This window comes from Rattus rattus, chromosome 3 (genome assembly GCF_011064425.1).
Source record: "Rattus rattus isolate New Zealand chromosome 3, Rrattus_CSIRO_v1, whole genome shotgun sequence".
Taxonomy (NCBI): Eukaryota; Metazoa; Chordata; class Mammalia; order Rodentia; family Muridae; genus Rattus; species Rattus rattus.
The window spans coordinates 116,257,856-116,271,197 of NC_046156.1; the positions used below are offsets into that span (position 1 = coordinate 116,257,856).

A 13,342-nucleotide genomic window follows, 5' to 3' on the forward strand; every position below is an offset into this window, starting at 1 on the left:
GTCTCAGACGCAGTGGATCTGCTGCTACCGGGCACTCCTCCACGGGTACCCAGAGGCCTCATACAGTTTCCTCTTGGGTCAGGGCTGTGGGCAGGGGTGGGGAGTTTTTGTCGTCTCTTCCGCTCTGCAGCCTTAGGAGTGCCCGCCCGAACAGGCAGTAAGGTATATCTCCCACGGGGGCCTGGGAGCAGAGAGCTGCTGAAGGCAGGGATCCTCCGCTGGTCCGGGACTCCGGCCAAACACCGGAAGTGTCCGGCCCCAGAGGAACTCCACCTCTGTGTGACCCGAGATCACCAGGCAAGTCGTTTGTAGCAGAAAAGTTTGTCTTACCTGTGGTCCCCAGGCTCAGGTTTGCTCGCGGGGTGTTGCCTATGAGCTCTCCACAGCCTCGACTTGGAGTTTTTTTATTGAATATTTTTCTCTCACTCTCAGGAAAATACCTCTGAAAGCTTTGGGGGCTGTCTCTACACAGGTCGTGTGATAAGTGGGCCTTTCATTAGACTTGGACCACAGAGGAATCCCAGGGATTTCACGCTAATAGAATTTAACCCCCTCATTCAAGTACTTGAGAGGTGGAACTGTAGTTTAATAGGTAGATTTAGAGGTTCCTATGCCTCCAGTAATCCTCCTTTCATCAAAACAATGGCTATAATTAATATTTATGATTTGCTTCTCACCTCAAAGGACTTTTACAAATCGTTACCACAGGACTCAGGGCTCACTAATGAAGCACTACTGCTGGGCCCAGAAGAGAGACTTAGAGTCATCTCAGGTTTGCTCCATAGCCACACGGCCACAAAGGAAGTATGTGGGGGCACAGCACCTCGATGCCTGACTCCCCTAAGAATGAGTCTGGAGTGGGAAATCAGTGGGCCTATGTTGCCCCTGTACCACCCTCTCCACCGCACCCCACACCCCCTAATAGAGCAGGTTTTGTTTAGGTGGGCAGTTCTATTGGTTTTGTTTAATGCCTTGGGCAGATAGGCAAATTATGGTCCAAGGGCCTCAGCCTCTGTCTAATTTTATTTATTTTTAAGTTCATCAGTTTGCTTGTTTGGAGACAGGGTCTTCGTATGTAGCCCAGACTGTCCCAGAATGCTCCCTCTTGCATCAGCCTCTGAATGCTGGGTTTACAGGCGTACAAGAGCTCCTGGTTCTCAACCTAAACTTATATTCCACTCTCTCTGTCTCCACCTCAGCCACAGTGTACGCCTCTGATATTTTCAGAGTGTTGGTTAGGCCAAGGAGCATGACAGCGGCGTAACCAAGACTAGCTAGGCCACCCAGAGTATTTTTAAACTGTACCCTGGCAGGGTGAGTTTGCTGTTGCCTGGGAGCCTAAGAGGGAGTAAGAGAGGTTCAAGGGTGCTGCCAAGCTTTTGTCTTAACGAACTAGAGTGTCGTCAGAAATTCATTGCAGGTGTCCCTGAACTTTCCTGGAGTCAGCACATTGATCTGGACTGACAGGATATGTACTTAACAAAGGCCAAGTTCATGTAGCAACATGCACAGAGGAAATGCTCCCCACACCCAGAGTGTTCATCCACTGCAAGCGGCTGACAGCCAACCAGTAGACTTGCTGGACCATAGTCACCCCGACAACAATGCTGAGGGGGGCGGGGGGAGAGAGGATGAGAGCCAGAGCTGTTGACATCAGTCTGAGGAGACCCCACAGGCAGAGGTAAGCCCACCCTAGTCATGATCAAACCAGGCCGAAAGCAGCTATGCACATTGTGTGTCACGCTCTTGGTAGCTGCATCGCATGCTACTGGGTAGCAGTTACCAACAAAGAAGAGAACAGCTTAATTCCCAGTAGTTACCTGCAGAAGTTACAGTCAGGCGACTGTCCTGAACCTACACTGTGCCTTTTAAGTTGCCAGGAGACAGATGTCACAATCCTTGCTTTACAAGGTGAAGTTAGCAAGCTCACAGGAACAGCCTCTGAACTAAGACGGTCTTACTATCCGTTTATGGGACACACATCCAATATGGCAGACTTCCCATCAAACTCCCAGAGACCACTTGGAAACAGAAACAGAAAGGGGCCTTTGTTGTATTTCCATCTTTTAGAGAGGTGGTTTATAAAGGTACAGAGGGGGGGGGGCACAACAGGCACACACACGCATGCACACATGCACACATGCATGTGCTTGCACACACGCACTATGGTAGTTCCTTTAGCCCTATACGTACATCCACATGTATGCTCTGCACACAACTGGATAGCACAGTGACTGAAAACCTGCTCCATTTCTTATTCCAACCATGCCAGCCATCACTTCAGCCATCATGGGGACATCATTCATCAACAGTCCTCCAATAACATTCGAAATTAGAGGTTGGCTCCCCAATCCTTTTAACCTGAAGGCTAGCTGAGCCAGTGAACAAAGAATTCACAAATGCACCTTTATTCTTTTCTTATTGTGAGACAGCAAGCCCCGCCATCCCAAGCTAGCATCGGACTTGGTGTGTAGCACAGGCCTCCCTTGAATCCTTGAAACCCTCTTCCCTCAGCCTCCTGAGTGCTGGGATTACAGGTGTGTGCTAATCTGGCTCTGCCTTAAGAGAAAACAAAACTTAAAAGGTCAACGTATTCTTCTTTTCCTCTCCTTTTCCTGAGCATTAGGCTGGTTCAAACTTCATGGTGGAGAAAGCCTACTTGGCCAGCAATATTGCCTTCCTCCAGCCTCCTGTTCCCCAGAGACCAGAGCATGTCCCCCCCCTCCTCAGCCTGTGTGCTCACCAAGACAGCTGACCCTTCTCACTACATAGAATGCTCCAGAACAGGGCCCTCCCCTGTCCACTCATGTGTCCTCACAGCTATCACAGCCACACAAGAACACAAGGAAACTCACTGCCTCGTCTGCCCTGACAAACATCTACGTGCCATAGGCTGTTGAGTCCAAGTGGGGTGAGCATTTAAAAACCATTCTTCATTAGTTACCTCTTTTTCCTCACATTCTTCCTTAGCAAGCCCTCATGTAGCTCAGGCTAGCCTCATCTCCAGTGTTGCCAAAGATGACCTAGAACTTCTGGTCCTCTGCTATTTTCTATGTGCCTGATGCCTCACTGCCTTAGGGGGCAAACCCAGGGTGTCTCACATGCTGGGCAAGCGATCTACTAACTGAGCTCCAGCCTCGGCCCCTCTTTACTTTTGATTATGAACATTACACACGCACACCTGCACACACACACACACACACACACACACACACAGTGAGAGAGAGAGAGAGAGAGAGAGAGAGAAAGAGAGAGAGAGAGAACCACATCACAATCCCACTCCATTATGTCTGACATGGAGTCTCACCAGTCATCTTCCAGTATACAATACACACAATACAGCACCCCACCGGTGGCTTTTTCTCCTGCTCTCTTAATATTGAGGAATTTAAAGCAAGTCCCTAAACGCCATGTTGTTTCACCTCTACTTAATTAGCTTCCTAATTGCTCTAAGAAATGTCTTCCTAATTATGCATCCATTCAGCTCAATACAAAAGTCATTCTTTTGTTGCAACTGTTGTAAATTTGCTTGCTTTTATGTTTGTTTGTTTGTTTGTTTGTTTGTTTGTGAGAGGGTCTGGCTGAGCTGGAATGTACTATGTAGACCAGGTTGACTTTGAACTCACAGACATCCGCCTACCTGTCTGGAGAGTGCTGAGATTAAAGACTTGTGCCAACACACCAAGCTCTGCTGGTATGAATGTCTAAACTAAATGGAAGCTCAGTTTCTTGTCATTTCTGTAAGAGTAAAGATATAAATACTGTAAGTTGTAAGTAAGAGGGACAAGGACAAGATTTGGCCGATGTGCGAATTCTCAATTCTAGGACTTTTCTCGTCTCCTTACCCCATCACCACCATGACTATGCACTCATTTTAAGGCTAAATGTGCAACATATGTATTTTTTTTATTAACTTGAATATTTCTTATATACATTTAGAGTGTTATTCCCTTTCCCAGTTTCCGGCAAACATCCCCCCCCCCCCTTCCCTTTATGGGTGTTCCCTCCTCACCCCTCCCCCATTGCCGCCCTCCCCCCAACAGTCTAGTTCACTGGGGGTTCAGTCTTAGCAGGACCCAGGGCTTCCCCTTCCACTGGTGCTCTTACTAGGATATTCATTGCTACCTATGAGGTCAGAGTCCAGGGTCAGTCCATGTATAGTCTTTAGGTAGTGGCTTAGTCCCTGGAAGCTCTGGTTGCTTGGCATTGTTGTACATATGGGGTCTCAAGCCCCTTCAAGCTCTTCCAGTTCTTTCTCTGATTCCTTCAACGGGGGTTCAGTGGTTTGCTGCTGACATGTGCGCCTCTGTATTTGCTGTTGTCTGGCTTTGTCTCTCAGGAGCGATCTACACTTCTGCACTTCTTTTGCTTCATCCATCTTGTCTAATTGGGTGGCTGTATATATATGGGCCACATGTGGGGCAGGCTCTGAATGGGTGTTCCTTCAGTCTCTGTTTTAATCTTTTGCCTCTCTCTTCCCTGCCAAGGGTATTCTTGTTCCCCTTTTAAAGAAGGAGTGAAGCATTCACATTTTGATCATCCGTCTTGAGTTTCATTTGTTCTAGGCATCTAGGGTAATTCAGGCATTTGGGCTATAGCCACTTATCAATGAGTGCATACCATGTATGTCTTTCTGTGATTGGTTAGCTCACTCAGGATGATATTTTCCAGTTCCAACCATTTGCCTACAAATTTCATAAACTCGTTGTTTTTGATAGCTGGGTAATATTCCATTGTGTAGATGTACCACATTTTCTGTATCCATTCCTCTGTTGAAGGGCATCTGGGTTCTTTCCAGCTTCTGGCTATTATAAATAAGGTTGCTATGAACATAGTGGAGCACGTGTCTTTTTTATAGCAACATATGTATTTTAAAGTTCAGGAAAGAAATAAGCATAATAAAGGAAAGCATTGTACCTTAGGATGCAAAACTTAATTTTGCATACCATCATTTTATACATTAATAATTTTCTGGAGGGAAATCCACCCACTGGGTTATTAAATTCCATGCTAATTAATAATACATCATTCAACCTCAAAAGATGAAATAAGAAAGCACAAACAATTATTTTTTAAATGTTTATTTTTATTTGCGTGTGTGCATGCACACATTCTGGAAACCAGAAGTGGGTGCTGGATCTCTGGGAGCTGGAGTTACAGGCGGTTGTAACTGCCTGACCCTGATATGGACACTGGGTCTGAGGGCAGAGCGGCATGTACTCTTAGCTGTCAAACCACCTCACCAGCCCCCAACAGTCTTTTGATTTGAAATCTTAAAACTTGTTTGCACATCCAAAGTCAGAAGTCTTGAAGTCCAGGTCAAATCCCACCATGTTTTACATCAGTTTGTCCCGACACTTTGAGGGTTCTCTTTAAAGGCCAGGAGCTGTTTGTTATCAACAGACATCATCTCTTTTTTTTTTAATTTTTTTTATTAGTTTTTATTTATATAAGTACACTGTAGCCATCTTCAGACACACGAGAGGGCATCGGATGCCATTACAGATGGTTGTGAGCCACCATGTGGTTGCTGGGATTTGAACTCAGGACCTCTGGAAGAGCAGTCAGTTCTCTTAACCACTGAGCCATCTCTCCAGCCCAACAGACATCATTTCAAATCACTTACAGGGAATTGAACCCAAAGCTTCTGACAACCTGAGCTCAGAGCTATACTCTGAACCATAACAAATACACACTAACCACTTGTATTTGTTTCTACTGTTTTAAGAAAAGGATTTATTCTCTTATGTTTGCAAAAGGGGAGAGATCCTCATGCGAATCAATCCCTCCTCATCCTGTAGCTCTCAAAGGTGTGCAGACTGTGACCCAGGCCCAATCAGGTAACGGCCATTCACCCTGATGCCATGTCTACCTTCCGAGACTACCCCTTCTTTAAAGTATTGTTTCTAATCTCAGTGAATCGCCCACCTGCACAGGCTACTCTCTCTCTCTCTCTCTCTCTCTCTCTCTCTCTGGATCTGGTCTTGTGAGCCCATTCCACTTCTTAGCTGAGATTTTCTAGGAACACCAAGTTTACACTAACAGCAGCAACTGTGACATGAATTAGCTCAGAACTCCACACGGCAGCCACGATGGCCACACCAGGGATGGCCATCCCTGTACGGTGGCCACCCCTGTATAAATACTTCCAGAGATGGTCTGCACTGTCAAGGCTCAACAGGATGGAAGGACAGCCCTTAGAAAAAACAGTGCTGGCTCTGCTCCTCCCTGTTCCAGAGACAGCCGCATCTTCTCATGCAGTGTCAGCCTCGTCCCATAGACAAGATGGTGAAAGTTGGTGTGAACGGATTTGGCCATATTGGGTGCCTGGTTACCAGGGCTGCCTTCTCCTCTGCATCTGGCAAAGTGGAGATTGTTGCCATCAACGACCCCTCCATTGACCTCAACTACATGGTCCGCATGCTCCAGTATGACTCTACCCATGGCAAGTTCAATGGCACAGTCAAGGCTGAGAATGGGAAGCTTGTCATCAATGGGAAGCTCATAACCATCTTCCAGGAGCGAGATCCCGCTAACATCAAATGGATGACGCTGGTGCTGAGTATGTCGTGGAGTCTACTGGCATCTTCACCACCATGGAGAAGGCTGGGGCTCACATGAAGGGTGGAGCCAAAAGGGTCATCATCTCTGCTCCTTTGGCTGATGCCCCCACGTTTGTGATGGGTGTGAACCATGAGAAATATGACAACTCCCTCAAGATTGTCAGCAATGCATCCTGCACCACCAACTGCTTAGTCCCCTCTGGCCAAGGTCATCCATGACAACTTTGGCATCGTGGGATGGCTCATGACCACAGACTAGGCCATCACTGCCATTCAGAAGACTGTGAATGGCCCCTCTGGAAAGCTGTGACTGATGGCCATAGGGCAGCCCAGAACATCATCCCTGCATCCACTGGTGCTGCCAAGGCTGTGGGCAAGGTCATCCCAGAGCTGAACGGGAAGCTCACTGGCATGGCTTTCTGTGTTCCTACCCCCAATGTATCCGTTGTGGATCTGACATGCTGCCTGGAGTAACCTGCCAAGTACGATGACATCAAGAAGGTGGTGAAGCAGGCATCCGAGGGCCCACTAAAGGGCATCCTGGGCTACACTGAGGACCAGGTTGTCTCCTGTGACTTCAACAGCAATTCCCACTCTTCCACCTTTGATGCTGGGGCTGGCATTGCTCTCAGTGACAACTCTGTAAAGCTCATTTCCTAGTATGATAATGAATATGGCTACAGCAACAGGGTGGTGGACTTCATGGCCTACATGGCCTCCAAGGAGCAAGAAACCCTGGACTAACCACCCACCCTACCCCAGCAAGGACACTGAGAGCAAGAAAGAAGCCCTCAGTTGCTGAGGAGTCCCCATCCCAACTCAGCCCCCAACACTGAGCTTCTTCCTCACAATTCCATCCCAGCCCCCCATAATAACAGGAGCCCTCCCTACTCTCTTGAATACCATCAATAAAGTTCACTGCACCACCACCACCACCACCCCCCAAGAAAAAGAAAGAAGGAAAAAAGAAACAACAGTGCTAAACAAGGATTTGAGCTACAGCCTAAGTTGCATGTGGTGCCACACCCCTGAAGGCTTAGCACGCAGGAAGCAGGGGCAGGAGGATCCCAAGTTCAAGGCCAGCCAGGACTTCATATATAGACCGTTCCCCCAAAAACCAGTTTTTCTTAGGTATTTGTCACAGCAGCCGAGACAGGTCTGATACACAGAGTTCTGCAAATAATTCAGCAGAAGGAGAGGCAGGAACCAACCCAACCCCCAAACCTTACAATCCTGGAACACTTTTTAGTTGCTGCATCTCCTGGATGGCCAGAGGCACCTAAACTGAGAGGAGTGGTGGTCCCTGTGGCCTTGCTGTGCTGCCTGACTCCTTCCCTGTGTCAGCGCTGAGAACCGCATGAGCATAGGAACATCCCTCAGTCTGGGCAGAGGCTGTCGGGTTGTGTCCAGCAGCCGCTGAGGCTCCTGGGACAGGGAGGCACTGACATTAGGTGTGGGATATGATGAGATATAGTTTTAAATTTTCGTTTATTTTCCCCTACCTTATATCTTATCCTTTATTTCACATATCTACTTTCTCTGAATTATATCTTATTTCAAAAACAGAATAATAGTTTTTAATCAGAACTTTAGTGAGTATAATCTTTATCATTGGCTTACAGCTATGCCAGATGTAAAGAAATTGAGTGAGGCAGACCAGAGTGATGACTCAGTGGTTAATAGTACCTATTTCTCTACATATGTGGGTGCATTATGTGTGTGTGAACGGTAGTGTGTGCACATGTGTGTGGACCTCACGGCACAACTCTGGGTGCCATTTCTTAGGAGTCAATCACTTTGATTTTCTTTTTTTTTTTGAGAAAGTCTCTCATTGGTAGCTCACCAGTAGGCTATACTAGACGGCCAGAGAAATCAGGGATCAGCCCGTGTCTGCCTCAGCACCAGGATTACAAGTGTATGCCACCTTCCCCGGGCTTTGCATGTGGACTTGGGGATGAAAGTGAGGCCAAGCACTTTTCAGAATAAGCAGTCTCTCAGGCCCCTGCAGTGCTCTTTATAGTCAGGGTTGTAAGCTTTCTAAAAGAATAAAATTATGTCTGCACCAAATTTCCACATAGTTTGCCTCTATAAAATTATGCACCCTCTAATAGGCTTGCATGGTTATTCTAAAACCTCAGGTCCAAATTTCAACTCCATTCAAACCAGGATGGTGCCTTAGGGATGGGGATGTGTCAGCAGGGGTTGGCTTGGGGTCTTTCTGTCATCTCCACATTCAGTGCGTCCCTTCTCCTTTCACCCTCTGAGCAGCCATGGAACAGGCTTTCTTCACTTCCCTAGTGAGTGTTCTCGCAACTTCAGCCAGCTGGGGTGGTGGGGTGCAGAAGGTGATTCACTCGCAGTCCGGTACAATCCTCTCTTCGGATACCTTTCTTTCTCCCTCCCTCAGAATGACATGCACACATTAAACACGTAAGACTGTTCTCCTGGAACCTGATTGTGATTCCCACCATCAAAGACTCCCTGAGAGATGCAACCGAAGAAGACATCCACCCGGATGGAAGGGCCGGGGCAGAGGGGGCAGGGGGATATCCTGTTCTGCTTCAACAGAAGAAGTAACTGCCACAGGACATGAGGCCTGGAATGCTAAGGCTCGGGTCTGTTAAGGATCAGCGACTTCTGTGTCTTTGCCAGGGAGCCTGGCTGAGTGCCTGGCTTAGGAACCAAAGCTCAGCAGCAGAGTTCATTCTCCGGCCCGGCTGTGTACTCTTACTCACCAGGCAAAGCCTCACACGACAAAACAGACTCCCTCTTCCCGAGAGCCTGGAAGGAGTATCACTCTGATCAGTTTCCCTCCTTGGGGTTATAACATTCTTTCTAGGCAAGAGAAGTTTACACTTTTAAAACTGCATTTCTCTTAATATTTGACCCTCCCTCACGGAGTTTTATTTAACATTGCCATGTCTTATGGATTTAACTTCCACTCATACAAAAACCAGGCCTAGCTCGCTGGAAAGGAGACCAGCAAGTGCATATCTCCTTGCAGCAGGCTCGCCCAGGGTGGTGAGGATTAGGGGTTAGCCCTCCACATCCTCTGATCCCCCAGGGCCCTGGCTCAGATGAGGCCTGTGCCAGTGGAAACCAAGGCTTTCTAAAAGCACAAGTGTTCCCCTCTCTGCGTCATGGAGTTTAATTAGTTGTCGGTGGACATTCCTTACCTCTCTGATACAATGGAGGGAGCAAGAAAAGGCCTGAAAACTCTGAACCACCTTCCAAAGCCTCCTTAGGTGCCACCACTGTGTGTAGTACTACACGAGGATCACGTGACCGTGAAGCGACAGTCAGTGGGGAGACAGCCAGGAAAAGGACAGGCTCAGAGTAAACAGTGCTTTGCGTGAGCTTCAGACTACAAGATGTATCAAAGGCACTCCTGCCTTGCAGACAGACACACATAACCTGCAAGAAGACCTCATGGGCTCCCTGAGTTACCTAGGTCAAAGTTCAAACAGCCACCTGTAGGAGACTCACTTTGAAGAAGTCAGCAGGTGATACTGTAGCGCCCCCTCCCCCCAACAGTCCTAGTCTGGGCTCCTGTTTCGTACAGTCTCCCGAGTTGTATGCAGTTCCTGACAGACTGCTTTCCACTGGAGCTGACAGCCAAGGAACTACGTGGGAGGGTGGTAGAAGAGAAAACACACCAAGATGCTTCGTCTTGATTGCCTACTTGATGGGATTTAGAATCACCCCAGAGGCGATCCTCTGAGCATCGCCATAAGGGAGTTTCTGGATCCGGTTAGCCGATGTGAGAAAAGCCACCTAAATATGGATTACTCCACGGTCTGGGGTCCTGCAATGAATACCAGCTAAAAAATCTCTCTGATGTCCCGACTGTGGAACACTGTGACAAGAGATGCCTCCCGCTCCTGCCACCACAGTGACCTCTCAAATCGTGAGTCCGACAAGATAGCCCATCATCCCTTAAGTTGCCACAGTTGGGTATCTTGTCACAAGAACACAGAGAGAACTCTAATGTGCAAACTCCTTGGGTCTTTGTTGCTTCACACCTTCTTCATGTCTTCTCATGACTAAACAGAGGAAAGTTGTTACTTAAATGACCAAGAAACTGCACTTGTGTTAGGTTGCATGACGGATTTTCAAAGCCAACCCTTTCCTAAGGTTGGCTAAGTGTGCCTGGATTGGACTGGTGGTAAGATCTGCACCCCAGCTCTCGCTCGCTGACCTTACCGACTGAAGCATGCTAACTTAGGCCCATCAGCCCGATGGCAGGAGCCTAGGACTCTCAGCATTTCCTGACTATCCTTTTCACCTGTAGAGAATGGTTAGGGTTGGATTTTTAACTTTGATGCAGAGTTGTTACTCGCATGAACTTTATTTTGAAAATATCAGATGTTGTTATGCCAATAGGCAACCTTTACTTTAATGACTATGGTGGTTTCAATATACTTGTCCCAGGGAGTGGCATTATTAGGAGGGGTGACCTTGTTGGCCTAGGTATGGCTTTGTTAGAGGAAGTGTGTCACTCTGGGGGTGGGTTTTGAGACCCTCCTCCTAGCCATGTGGGAGACAGTCTGCTCCTGGCTTCCTTGGGATGAAGATGCAGAACTCTCAGCTCCTCCTGCACCATGCCTGCCTGGATACTGCCAGGCTCCCAGATTGAGGATAATGGACTGAGCCTCTGAACCTGTAAGCCAGCCCCAATTAAATGTTGTCCTTATAAGAGTTGCCTTGGTCACGGTGTCTGTCCGCAGCAGTAAATCCCTAAGACAATGACTATGGATCAAAACACATGGACCCAGCTCAGACACTTTGTGGCTCCATTATCCTGACAGTACCTTTTAGTCATTTTAACCAAAATGTCCCTTCATGTGGATCTGTGGGTGGAAAGTGTGCATGGTTACACATCCCCAGTGACTCCTGGATGAGGCTGCTCTGTGGATGTGCAGAGCCCACACACCTCAGGAAGGACATGCCTGCCCAAAAGCTGCCAAACACGCTAACTCTTCTTTTGACATCAACAGAAGATTTGTATTAGCTTTTGTCACGTTGACTTGAAACCAACACAAAGAACCTCTGCAGGATCCCCACACCTGGCTTTTTCAGGATTTCTCTTGTGTGGCAGATTGAATCACATCCCCACAGTCCACTGGTGTGGCGGAGGGGTAAAGTAAGCACACTCATTATGACAGAAACGCAACAATGTCTGTCTTTTCTCTTCTCTGGACAACAGCATACAATGGGATTCCGCAGCCTCAGCAGTAGTCCTTCACTGGAAGAGGCCGGCTTAAGCACGGGCTTAGCACTCAGCCTGATTTTCCTGCCCATTGGCTCTCCGCTGTTTATAGCTGCATACCGGGGGAATCCTACTTGCCTGCAAAACAGCATTGTATTCTGCACAGCGTCCGAACAGGACAGAACTAATAGGACATGGAGTTTTGGCCATCACAGAGTCTCCACTGGTCACCCAGCCCCCTGCTCTCCAATGCAACCTACGATGACCAACATAACGATGACCAACAAAGTCAACAAGACGCTGCCACTAATCAAGGAGAAAAGCAACCGGAATGTGCTGTCCATATTGAATATGGGCCTGTGTTTTCCATGCGGTGTCTAGGGAGGGTGCTTCAGCATCCGGTTGTGAATTGGAACACTGACATTCAAGCAGAGCTTCTGGTTAAGCCAGGCATGGTGGGCCACACCTTCAATGCCACCTCTCGGGAGGCAGAGGCAGGTAGATCTGAGTTCGAGGTCAAGTTAGTCTAAGTCATGACTTCTAAGCCAGCAAGGGCTACACAGTAGGACACTACCTCAAACAAAAGAAAGAAAGAGAGTTCAGGCCAGAAGACAGAAAAGAGACAGGGAAAGATCACAGAAAGATGGAGGCCAGACAGAGATTTGTCATGCCCCTCTTTGACAAGTGGGTCAAAGACCTACATGAAACTTTGAAAACTATAAATTCTCTTTATGTATGTGGGAACTGACAGAGGCCAGAGTACCCCTGCAGCTGGAGTTACAGATAGTTATAAACCATCTGATATGGCTGGAAACCGAACTAGAGTCTACAACAATATTCTATCTATCTATCTATCTATCTATCTATCTATCTATCTATCTATCTATCTCTCCCTCTCTCTAATTCTTTATGACTTGAGTTCAGGCAATTACTTCTTAGATGTGACACTCTAAAGAAAAGATTGAGTATGCTAGGCCAAGTCAAAAATTAACCACTCCCCGGGAGGCAGGGATGGACTCAGGAGAGAAAACTACCCCTAATCATGTCCCTTGTTCTAACCATAGGGCTATGGAAGGAAGTCCCCCCGCCCCAAGTACACACAAATACTTAAGTTAGAAACATTGGACTCTACTCCCAGTCAAAAAGGACGCTATGGTTTTAACATAAGCGAAATAAGAAGCAAAATAGTTGTGGGTTTCACCCTGCAACTGCCAGTCCGTACGCTGGACACTATCCTCGGAGATCTGTGGGGGCTCTGGCCTGGTAGTGTTCAAGGGAAGGGGAGAGAAGAGCGGGATCTAGACAAGATATTGCTACACAGAAGGCAGGCTGGCGGCACAGGCAGGGAGAGGGAAGTGCAACCCCCACAACTGTTTTCCCTGCCCTGACTCCCAGCCACTGCTACTCAGAAGGTCTGAAGCACTGCTCTGTGGGGGTGGGGAGTAGGGGAGTGGGGGTGGGGGTGGGAGGGTGCCCGTGGGGTCCAGGCAGCTTCTAGCAGTGAAAGCTTCAAGGGAGAGCCCTCTTCCCCAGGAAGTGTTACAGCACTTATGTGACTGAAGCTCTCAGA

The 13,342-nt window shown here is 47.9% G+C and overlaps 1 pseudogene; it reads left to right on the plus strand.

The window, feature by feature from the left end:
- The first annotated feature begins 6,285 nt into the window (after positions 1–6,285).
- On the plus strand, positions 6,286–7,307 carry LOC116895895 (annotated as a pseudogene).
- The last annotated feature ends 6,035 nt before the right edge of the window (positions 7,308–13,342 follow it).